This window comes from Vicugna pacos, chromosome 31 (genome assembly GCF_048564905.1).
Source record: "Vicugna pacos chromosome 31, VicPac4, whole genome shotgun sequence".
NCBI classification, from domain to species: domain Eukaryota; kingdom Metazoa; phylum Chordata; class Mammalia; order Artiodactyla; family Camelidae; genus Vicugna; species Vicugna pacos.
In genome coordinates, this window is record NC_133017.1 from 11,343,818 (window position 1) to 11,355,480 (window position 11,663).

Genomic DNA, 11,663 nt, shown 5'->3' on the forward strand with positions numbered 1-11,663 from the left:
TCTTCTCCGCATTGTTTTAGCAAAAATCACGGTTTTTAGATCTATTGCATCTACCACAAAGATTACGAACATAGGATGTGAGGTGACAATCAAATTCTCAAAGCCTTCCAGTGTTCCTCAGTGCGTGTACACACTCATGGGAGGGGGAGCTTTTCTTTTGCCACCTGCTTCAACTGAAACCCCAGGACAGTTCCTCCGCCTCTTAGTGCAATGCCGCCGCTGTCCCAGGGGAGGCCCTCATGCAGCATATCCACCATCAGCCGGGAGGGCTGCGGCAGGGGAAGGTCCTCCCTGACCCCTTGAGAGGAGAGTGAGGGTCTGGATGTATTTTTTTTAAATTATTTTATTTTGGCAGGGGTGGGGTAGGTAATTAGGTTTAGTTTATTTTTTTAGACGAGGTGCTGGGGATTGAACCCAGGACCTCGTGCATCCTAGGCACGCACTCTACCCTCCCCTCCGGGGAGTGAGGGTCTGTAAATTAAACCGGATCTCCTTCCCCAGCAGGACAGGGAAGAAAGCCACCAGGATGAGACACCTTCATCTAGACTGTTGTCATCACCCCACTTGTCACTTTTGTGATAACATATTGACCATATTTTATGCTTTAAACCAACGTGAGAATGTATTTTCTCTTGACTCCAATAATTGGAGACACCCGAGAAAATTCCTTGTGTATAAAGACTATTTTACACATTTTTAAAATATACATAATTTGCATTATTTTCTCTTGTTACAAAAGGAATGCCATTTCATTGCAAAAAGAATTTTAGAAAAAAATAGTTTTTTAAAGTAAGTAAAAATTAACTGGAAGTACTGCGTACACTTCACACGGGTGAATTATATCGTGTGAGTTACAGCTCAATAAAGCTGTTACTTAAAAAATTCATTGAAAGCCCACTGTCCCGAATATGAAGCTTGAAATTGTAGCTGAGTGTAAGTGGGTTTCTTTCATGGGTATTTTTACTGTAAGTCAAAATTTATAGTACCCGAGATTCCTAAGCTATGTAAGTTTATTTGTAAGAAATTCATAGTTACGACTTGATATCTGGGGGAGCCCTCTTTACATGACACACTGCACTAAGCGTCTCCAACCAGCCGCTCCCCAGCTCCTCCCAGGCGGTCAGCAGCGGCGGGACCGGCAGCGCCGGACGCGCGCGCACAGCCTGGCTCCCGGCTCAGCCCGCGCGCTGTCAGGGAGGAGGGTCAGCGGGCAGCCTCCGCGAGGCCGCAGATACGACTTCCGTGATTAAAAGCCAAGGTGGTTTTCTCTTGACATTCTTCTGTCCAATCTGCCGCGTCATCCAAGCTGTAAGGAGTGTGCTTTCATCACTCGCAAAGGCTTATCTTATTTCTGAGGGAAAGGAGTGCGTCCTGCGGGCACTTGTGCTGAACTGCAGTCGCCCCGGAGACGTGTGACCCTGCCCCCGTGGACACTCGGCCGCTCTGGGCAAACACTTGAGTTGCTCCCCCGCTCCCGTACGCCCTCCGCCTCCAGCCGGTCCCAAGCCCCGCTGAGCTTGGGCCCTCTCCTGGGCCCCGCAGCCGGACCTGCGTCCAGGCCACGGGACCGAAAGACCCGTACACCCTCCAGCCTGTCCCCGCGCCCCCGCCAGAGGGCGCCGTCGGAAGTCGAGCCCGACCTCTCCCTCCGCGAGCGAGGCTCTCTGTGCAGCAGCTCCTCCCAGCGCAGGGCAGAGCCGAGTCCCCCCCTCCCCGACCCGGCCGCCGCGCAGCGTCCTGTCCCCTCGCCCGCCTGCTCTGCCCATCACACCTTCCTAGAGGACAAGGTGCCGCAGCTCCCTGGAGACACGTCCGCCCCCCACCTCCTTGCTTTCCCAGACGCCGTTGGCACCACCCCGGTGCTCACACTCCTGGTGACCACGTGGCTCAAGCATCTCTCACGGGACGCCTGTCCTGACCCAGGGGGCCGCTGACATCCTCCTTCATCCCTCTCCTTAACCTGCATGTGTCTTTAATTCTGTGCTGCCTGGAGGGATCCCGACCTCGGAATTCAGGGAACTTTAGGAAGACAGTGAATAGACTTGCTGGGGTCTGTGTCCATCACAAGCCACATATGAAATCTTGCCTCCGTTTAAAATGAGTAGTTCCCGGGGAGAGGGACCGCTTCTCTCATCAGGCTCTCGAGGGGAAGTTTCACCTGCTCAGGTGAAGAACCCTCTGCACTCAGCTGTGAGCTCTTTGCAGACACGATCACATTGCGTTTGGTTTCCCTGTCAGGAGCACAATTCCTAGGGCTCGTGAGCACTAGGGGTATTAGCTAATGGAGGAATAAACAAGGGAGTGAAATAACTCACTTCAAAAGAATTGATTGCTGTGGGCCAGAACCAGAGTCGGATGTAGCTGTGGTTAAAACAGACCTGGTGGCTGCTTTCACTGGGGAAACACTCTGGCGAGGAAGACGGGCATTAAACCACGAATCATGCAATTGCTATTTCATTGCAACAGTGGGAAGGCATGCAAAGGGGAGTCCAGGCTGCTGGGGAGGGGGGGCTTGGACCCAGTGTTGGGGGGTCTGAGCCCAGAGAAGTCTCCTCTGAGGACACATGTTCATAAAGTGAAAGAATAAAGACGAAGAAATGTGACAAAGTGCTAACCACAGCTACCACCCATCAGTGTGCTGCGGGGTCAATGAGGAGGCAGCTTTGTCTCTACCTGGAGAATACAAATCCTAGTCTCAGAGTTCCCTGTAATGGATGGAGGAGGTCGTTACTGAAGGCAGAGTTGGTATTTCTCCTCCATGAGATCACTTAGCTCAGCCGTTTCACCCAGAAGTACCATGAGACAGTATAATGTCTGAAGTTTCATGAAATTCATTTTTCTTTAATCTGCTCCCAGTTTTCTGATGGTGTAAGGCCAGCTCTGGATACTTAAGATTAAGCCCCCAGGGCCAGGCCACACGAACTGAGCTCAGTGTCCCAGAAGGAGCTCCGAGGCCTGCCTCAGTCCTCTGACCCCTCCGCCTGGAGGCTGTTTCTTCCTCCTCCCTCGGGCTGAAGACTCAGCTCACCTGCCTGGTTTCCCAGACTCCCGTGAGCTTCCCTGCCTGGTCCCCGCTCCTCGGGCTGACAGGTCTGTGGCTCGGGCCCCCTCTCTGGTGGACTCCGGCTGGCAGCCCTGACTTGCGGGGACTCCACATGCTCCGGGACAGGCAGACTCCACCCTGTGCATCCACACCCACAATGGGCTGAAGTCACGCCTCCTGCATTTCCAGGTCGCGCCATGTGACTGCGGACCTCTTTGAATGGTCCCAGCCTGTGGCCCCTCATCCGCAGGCGGCAGGGACCACCCTGGGCAGTTACCTCGCAGACACACAACTCTAAACTCGAACCGGCCTCCAACGTGGAGGGGCGCATGGACTGAACCGCGTCCCTGGGTTCAGATGCCGACGCCCTGGCCTTCCAGGGGCCGTCTTCAGAGCAGGGCCTTTCGGGAGGTAACCAGGGTGAAAACGGGCCACCAGGGCTGCCGGAGTCCGTGGGGGCCACGGCAAGAGAACATGGCAGACCAGGTGGCTTGTAAACCACAGACAGGTGTTTCTCTGCAGGCCAGCGAGATCCAGGCAGATTCAGTGTCCGCTGAAAATCCACTTCCAGTTCACAGACAGTCGTGGGAGCAGGAGGCTGTCTGTCGTCTCTTGTGTCAGGGCACTTATCCCACCCCCAGGGGCTCTGCTCTCCAGACCTGAGCATCTCCAGAGGCCCCTCCTCACAACATCCCTCTGGGGGTTGGGATTTCTCCACATGAACGTGGAGGGGACAGACTTCAGTCTACAGCAAGGGTGTGGCCCTCATCCCATAGGACTGGCGTCCTTTTAGAAGAAGGAGAGACGCCAGCCACCAGTCAGTCTCTCCCTCCCTCCCCTGGGCACACAGGGTGGAAAGGCCGTGTGACACAGAGAGGAGGCCGCCGTCCCCAAGCCCAGGAAAGGCACCTGGCTCTCACGCCCCTAGGCTCCAGAACTCCGAGAAAATACATTTCTGTGGTTTAAGCCCCCAAATCTGTGGAATCCTGTCCCGGCAGCCCCAGCTGACCATACAGCAGGACCATTCACGCTGTCCTTTCCTACAACCGAGCTGCAAGGATGCTGTCTGCTGGATGACGTCATGCAGGCTGCGGGCTATGTGCGTGCACGCAGGGGACTAGGGCTTTGCAGAGACCCGTCCCCGAGACGGGATTCTCCACCGGGGTGCTGACGTCACGGCAGGGTAACTCCCCGTACCAGCCCGCCCCAGGCATCGCAGAGCACTGGGCTGGATGCTGGTAGCACACACACCCCCAGTTGTGACAACCAGTGACATCTCCAGACGTGGCCAAATATGTGCACAAAAACCTATGTTTGCAGCATCTCAATTTGTAATTGCGAACACCTGGAAGCAACCCACACGTCTTTCTTAGAGTGAGCGGTTACCCAGACTCTGGAACTTCCATGCGATGGACCCCAGGATGCTGGGCTGAGTGAAAAGGCCATTCTCACATGTAGACACACACACGTGCACCAGCGCCTGTGCAAACTGGCGGAAACCAAGTAAGGCTCCCAGCGCACGAAGCGCCCACCGGCTTGGCGCTGGGCTGCGGCTCCCTGAGGTGTCGCCGTCAGGGTAATGTGGGGGAGGAGGGCATGGGAGCCTCTGTGTTAGTTTCTGTACTTTCTGTGAACCTACAATGATTTCAAAATAAAAGCTTCTTAAAAAATCAGTTGTAATAAAAAGAAAAACAGACAATTGACTGACTCTCCGGATACCTTTCCTGAATGGATTCTACAGTCATCTTCCTTACAATTTCTCATTCGGGTTAAGCTGGACAGAAACTTTGCCTTATTAAAGTCGAGGTGGCACAACCACAGAAAGGGGGTGGTTTGGGGGGCGAGTTCGGGGTGCAGAGGAGGAAGCAGAGAACAATCTGTCAACACATTTCCTTCGGGCTTGACAATGAAAACATTTTCAGAATTTTAGTTGGAAACGAACTTGAGAGTCTGGTTCAAGCAGAGCAATGGGTCAAAAATTAAGACAAAATGTAAACACAGTGCAGATGGGAATTGTTAAGTCAATGCCATTGTTTTGAGAAATTCTCGATCCAGTTACCCTTGATGGGGCAACGAAGGACTCTGACATCTGCCACACAATCATTTTTTTCCCACCTCTCTTGGGAAAACAAAGATGAAATTACCACACGGTGACTATTAAGCAAGTTACACGAAAGCCGTATGCGCTTTTTCCAGAAAAATAAGTTGTACAACCTCACAGCAAGCAGACAAGAGATGCTCACAAAATCCTGCACAAACTCTTCCAGGGGAGGGGGCACTCGGTTGCTGTAGACAAGGAGGTGACTTAAGTGCCCGCTACCCTCGGCACCATGGCCACCCCTCATTTCTGCCTGGAGCGGGCTGTAAAGCTGTCAGAAATTTTCCCTCTCAAAGTTGTCATCTGGTTACTCCTGGGAGTGGCCGTAGATTAGGGACAAAAATCTCAAGAGCAAAACAGGGAGTCCAGATGGCTAGAACTTTTCAAAATAAAATCACTCTCGGCCAAGCGGTGGAAGCAGGTGTGGGAGCATCTTGGGTGGAGCACAGAGGACCCTGGAGGAGTGTGGTTTCCCTCCCCTGGCGTCCTGGGCTCAGACTCTGGCTTCTTCAAAGCCCGGAAGTTAGCCCTGCAGCGAAAGGGCTCCTCTGATTCTGCAAAGTCCTCGTGTATTCATGAATCTTCACTTTTTTTTTTAAGCTTTACCTGCAGCCTCTGGTAGTTTGTAAACATGTATAGACTTGAAGTATTGTGGGAGCAAGCTGCACCAGCTGAGAGTCACAAGCATCTCTCTGAACGTGGCATAGCAACGCCAGACGCACAGGAAAACGGCGACACACACTGGCTGCTGAACCAACACCCGAGTAAATGAAATTGAGGGGAAACTTCTAATTTCCGCTCTAATTTTAAAATATCAGCTGGGGAAGGGCTGTGTCATCAAATTCAAATTTCAATAGTAATTTTCAGAAAATCAAAGAAATAAAATGTGAAACTGTAGAAGAACCATCCCAGTTATTTGAGATTATTTATTAGGATTAAACCTTTTGGGAAGAAGAAAGAGCCACTGGGCAGTTTTGTTTACCTGGCATCAAATCTGTGCATCTTAAAAAAAAAGCAAAAAACTGAATCATGCACCAATATAAGACCCCAAGGTATCCAACTGTTCAGAGCAGCGGACCAGGGAGACATGTTGTACAAATCGGTCCACCCCTTTATCCTGATGGTGGCCACAGAAACTGTCAAAGCTCAGTTTTTTTCTCCTCCGATTCCTTCCTCTTCTGCCGTGAGTCACGTCCCGCGGTAACTCCTGGCTGACTTGAAAGGTCTTCTGGGACATCGACTCCCAGGACTCAATTTTCTCTGTCAGATTGTGGCAAATAAATCTCGTTTTATATCTCCGCGCGTAACAGCAGTGCAAACGCTTTCCTGGCTCTGCCGTCGCCTGCTGCGTTTAACGCTGCAGCTGCGACTTGACAATCCCTCCACCAGATGTGGACCAGGGGACCGCCCCCCCCACCCCGCCCCAGCTCCCAGGAATAACTGAGCAGAAAGGTGGTAAATCACCATCATAATTGTCTGGAGAGACCCAGTCAGCTGGCTTAATGAGACGGGAAGGAGGTTGCTGGGGAAGAGAAATGACATTTTAACGAGACAACTCACATCAAGCTGTAATTTATCCTTCACAACACATTTAATTTTTCGGGGGAGTTATCAGAAGCAGAACCGTCATTTTGAAGACACCAAGCCCTGTGTAACCCTTTTCAATCACTTCACTAAAGCCACAGAAGCCTACAAAACATTCTTTAAATATGTGCAAATCCGTGCTCACAAGATGCGGTGTAGCGACCTCATTTTCCGGTGGCTCTGCCTCGTTTGAAGTGTAAAATATTCCCTTTGAAACGGCAGTGCCAGTGTGATCCTGGCCTCTTGTCCTGCAAGGCCTGCGGTGCCCGCTCTCCTGATTGGGAGCTTGGACAAGAGCTCTCTGTTTCCCATCTCCACACCCAATAAATCTTCCCAAACTGGACAGACGGCCAGCAGCCGGGTCTGCTCAGGGCTGGCTCAGATGTAGAAATAAAGCTGAGGTTCCCTGGGGGCTGTGGGTCGGGGTCTCTGCAGGGACATGGGGATGGACCGCCGTGCTGGCTGCAGGGGGACACAGAAGGAGCCCCAGGTGAGGGCACAGCCAGTAGGACCCCATAGAAACAGGGACACACAGTGTCCTAATTTCCTCTTTCTAATTGTTGGCTGAAATGCCTTACACTCGCTCTGTTTGAACTTGGACTGTTTAGAGCTGAAGCCCAAGCTGGTCTCCCCGCCGCTGCCCGCTCTTTGCATGCCCTCACCAACCTTTCTTCTTTGTCCCCATTTACCCTATCCTGGTCTCTTCTTTTCTTCATTCTTCCCTCCTCCCTCCTCCCCCTCCCACTTTCCCCTTCCTCCCCTCCTCCTTCCTCCTCCTTCCTCCTCCCTCTCTCCTCCCCCTCCCCTCCCTCCCTCCCCCTCCCTCCCCCGGGGGTCTCCCAGCTCTGCAGACACCCTTGTCTTGCTCTCTGCATTGCCTCCTGGGCCTTGATTTCGATGTCATTCAAAAACAGGTATTCACATGGGCCTTGATAGTCGGAATCTGGTTGGTACCAAGGCCCACCTTTCTGCTGTGCCCACGAGAAGGCTGAAAGGACTGACTGTCGGGGTGTTTGCCCAAGACCCTGCATCTCCCCACAGCCTCTGCGTGAAGAATCAGTGAGCCCGGGGTGGGGCAGCCGTTAATCTGGGATGTGTGCTCAGCACACCTGCTCCCTGAGGGGGAAGCAGAATATTTGCTCACGATTGTGGACAAGAAAATAAATAAATCAAATAGCACAGAAGTAGACGGTCCTCCCTCTCTGCAGGGACCGCTGTCTCCCCCTTCCCGACCCTGGGAACAGGGGCGCAGAGACGAACGGCCAGCCGGGGTGGGACCTGAACCATGGAGTGGTCACCATGACTCTGTGTGTCCTGGGCTCACGGGGCAGAGCTTGGAGCGGCAGGGGTGGGGGTGGGGGTGGGCTTATACATCTGTGGGATAATCCTACACGTACTGTGCTGACATTTAAGTCATTTCTCGGGTGTTGGGAGGGACTGTGACTGGGAAGGCGTTTCCTTCCAGAGTGATGGCAGCGTCCATCTGTAACTAGACCAGCTGGCGGATGGCACAGCAAGTGTCCTGGGTGCCACTGGACAGGGCGCCTTTAAACGGCTGATGGTTGATGTTCTGTTATGTGAATTTTACATCCAGATTGAAAAAAATCAGTTGTCAGTACCTTGGAGACCTTTCCACGCGACTTTAGCTCCACTTGTGGACAGCCAGCTTGTTTCTGAGTCTCTGTGACTGTAAATCATGCTTCAGAACAACCTCCCTGCACTCCCTTGACTGCACAGGCGCTTCTAAGGGAGGCCTGGGGTGAGGTTACCGAGGGCAGGTGTGCCCACTCTGATGGCGATGCCCGACCTCCCTCCAAGAGGATGCACACTAAGGACTGAAGGTCACCCAGGAAGCTGGCTTCTATCCTGCAAAGTTCTCTCTCCTGGGGAGGCGGAGGCTGTGAGTGGTCTCTAGCCACATGTGAAAACCCGAAATACCACGCGTGGAAACTGGACCTGTGGGGCACTTGCTCCGCAGTGTAGCTGATGTCGGATCCCAGTGAAATAAAAGATGGAACAGGCACACCCTCTTCACGCCCGGCTCTGCTCCGACCTGAAGCTGGGCACCAGGCCGGCCTCGGGGGTCCTGCGGGGGCCGGACCTCGGCCTCCCAGCTCAGAGGACCGCCTGCCTTCTGACCCCACAACCACGCCCTCCCGGTCCCACACCTGGGGACCACCTTCACTGATTTCCAAGAAAGAAAACAAAATCCGCTCCCCGACGTGGGGTCCATTCTAGCCTCTCCCGAAGCCCCGGCCTGGTCCTCTGGAGACAAGGCGGCCCACTCAGCCTCTGCAACCGGGCCCTGGCTCTGGTCCTCCTGGGGGCTTATGGAGACAATTTCCCCAAAGATGGGGCTCGCCCTACGAGAAATCTTCACACCAGCTGGTCCAGCAGACCATGCTCTGAACCTTGCTCCAGAATACGTCTGGTGTTCGACCCGGATGAGGAATGAACCGTCTCGCTGTGGGGAGGCTGTCGCCCCCCAGGTCCTCCCTCCCAGCTCTGCACACTCCGCACCCCCTGTGCCCTCGTCAGGCCGCCCTCCGTCAGGCCCAGGATGCCCACCGGCCTAACACGGGCAGGTCCAGGGAGAGCATCGCTCTCCCGCCCGGCCCGCCCCCCTCACCCCCACTTCCTGCAGACGCAGAGACACCGCTCCCCCCTGGACTGTCATGCCTCCCTCTTCCCCGGAGCTGCCCCCAAGGCCTGCTCACAGGCTCCCTCTATCCCAAGCACGACGCAGGAAAAGGGACACTGAGGTGTCTCCCCTCCCTCAACTCCATCCCCTTCCTTCCTGCCTTTCCTCAGTCAGGAGAAGGGGATTTATTTTAGGATTTTTTTTTTTTTGACAGAAAACACCTCAGGAATTACATCTGGAGCAGAATCTTACAAAGGTGACGTCTTCCAAGAATCCAATTACTCAGATTCTCTCTGACGTGAAATCTTTAACTCCCAAGGGTTTGGGTTCAGCCCGCAGGGGCAAGCATCCCGCAACGGAGAGGCTGGAGGGGTGAGCGAGTTCCCGGGGGACGGGAGACACCTGTTACGTCTCAATCCCCAGAAGCACCGAGGCTGCCTCTAATTTTCTGCGAGCTAATTGTTCCGAGGCCCTGAGGGACCCTCCACACCACTTCTGCAGAGACTTCATTCCCTCGCAAGAATAGCCTTTTATTTTAACTTTTTTCTGGTGAGCTTAACCCATTTAATCCCACCTAATTCTTTAATGAAGCTCTGTTTTCCACATGGACTCTCACATTCGTAAATTATTTTCGCTTCTATTCCGGAAGCATTGAAAAGATGGTCGGGTTTGCTTAACTTGAGCTGTGCCTACACTATGTCAAAAACAAAAGCAAAAACAAGAAACGCAAACAAAAGCAGTTAATCAATTCGATCGTCAATGGGTTAAGCTGCTTGCTTTGCTGAACTAGCTAGTGAGTTAGTCAAAATGATTTAAGGGAATTAAGTGGATTCCCTTAAAACGATAAACCCTTACAGACAGCTTGATTCCAGGAACTCTCCCCGGTAATTTTGGTGCTCCCTCCCTTTCTCCTCTGAACTTTGGGGGATTCTGCCAAGTCTGGTGATGTCACTGGCTGAGTCGTGCAGAAACAGTGTAAGGCACGTCGTCCAGGACCCAGCACCCGTCGGGGAAGCGCTGATAACCTGGTGCTGCAGGCACGGAACGCGGGCTATAAATAACCAGAATCCTGAGAATTTTCAGTTCTTCCTGTGGGGAGTTCAGCAGACTCATATCTACAGATTTCAAAGGGACTCAATTTAGTTTTTTAGAAAGTGCAAAGGGGCACACATGGACCCTCCTTGTGGTCTCAGAGGGCTTCCTGGCGGTAAACCCCCAAACGAAAAATTTGCTCTCAACTGCCACTCTGGGCAATGGCTGGACTCAGACAGGGGCCCTGTATCAGCCAGGAGCCAGGCTTTTTCCTTAACTTTGAAAAGATTATATTCCGAGCGCGTCTTGGAGGGCAGAGCTGTGTTCTAGGTGATTTTTCTTCCATCCCCCTCCAGCTCCCCTCTCTGCCGCTCAGCTCACGTGCCTGCAGCTTGCAGGGCACCTGACTGGGGCCAGCGCCTGCACTGGATGCTCCCTGCCTCCGTCTTTGCAAGCCTAGGTCTCTGGACCCCGAACCATGCAGACCTCAAACTCACGTCCACACATGCACACACACACGTATGCATGCACTCCTCACTGTAACTTAAAGACTTTGGCCCCTTCTTCAAAGCCTCCCGAGAATTTCTCCCCTTTATGGTGGATTTTCAAATACAATGATCAGAGCAGTCGAGGAGGGAGAGACATGAAGGTCTATCAGTTGTGATGAGGTGCGAGCCTTCAGAGCCCCTGCTGAGAGCAATCATCTGTCTAGGTCTCAGTTTCCCGCCCACAAAATGAAGGCAGCTGATAAAAAAGAATGAAATCATGCCATTTGCAGCAACAGGGATGGACTCAGAGAGGATCACACTCAGTGGAGTAACTGAGACAGAGAAGGACAAATATGTGACAGCACTCATATGTGGAATCTAAAAAACAAGAAGACACAAATGAACTTATTTACAAAACAGAAAGAGACTCACAGACACAGAAAACAGACTTATGGTTACCAAAGGGGGAAAGGTTGGGAGGGATAAATTGGGAGTTTGGGATTAGCAGATACAAACTACTACATACAAAATAGATAAACAACAAGGTCCTGCTATACAGCACAGGGACCTATATTCAATATCTTGTAATGGCCTATAACGGAAAAGAATCTGAAAAAGAATATTTATCTATGTGTAACTGAATCAGTATACTGCACACCGGGAACTAACACAATGCTGTAAATCAACTATGCTTCCATAAAAACAAATTAATAAGAAATAAAGTAAAATGAGGGAGGCTGTGTTTGCCGCAGGTTGAGAAGCACGGGTAGGGTCCCG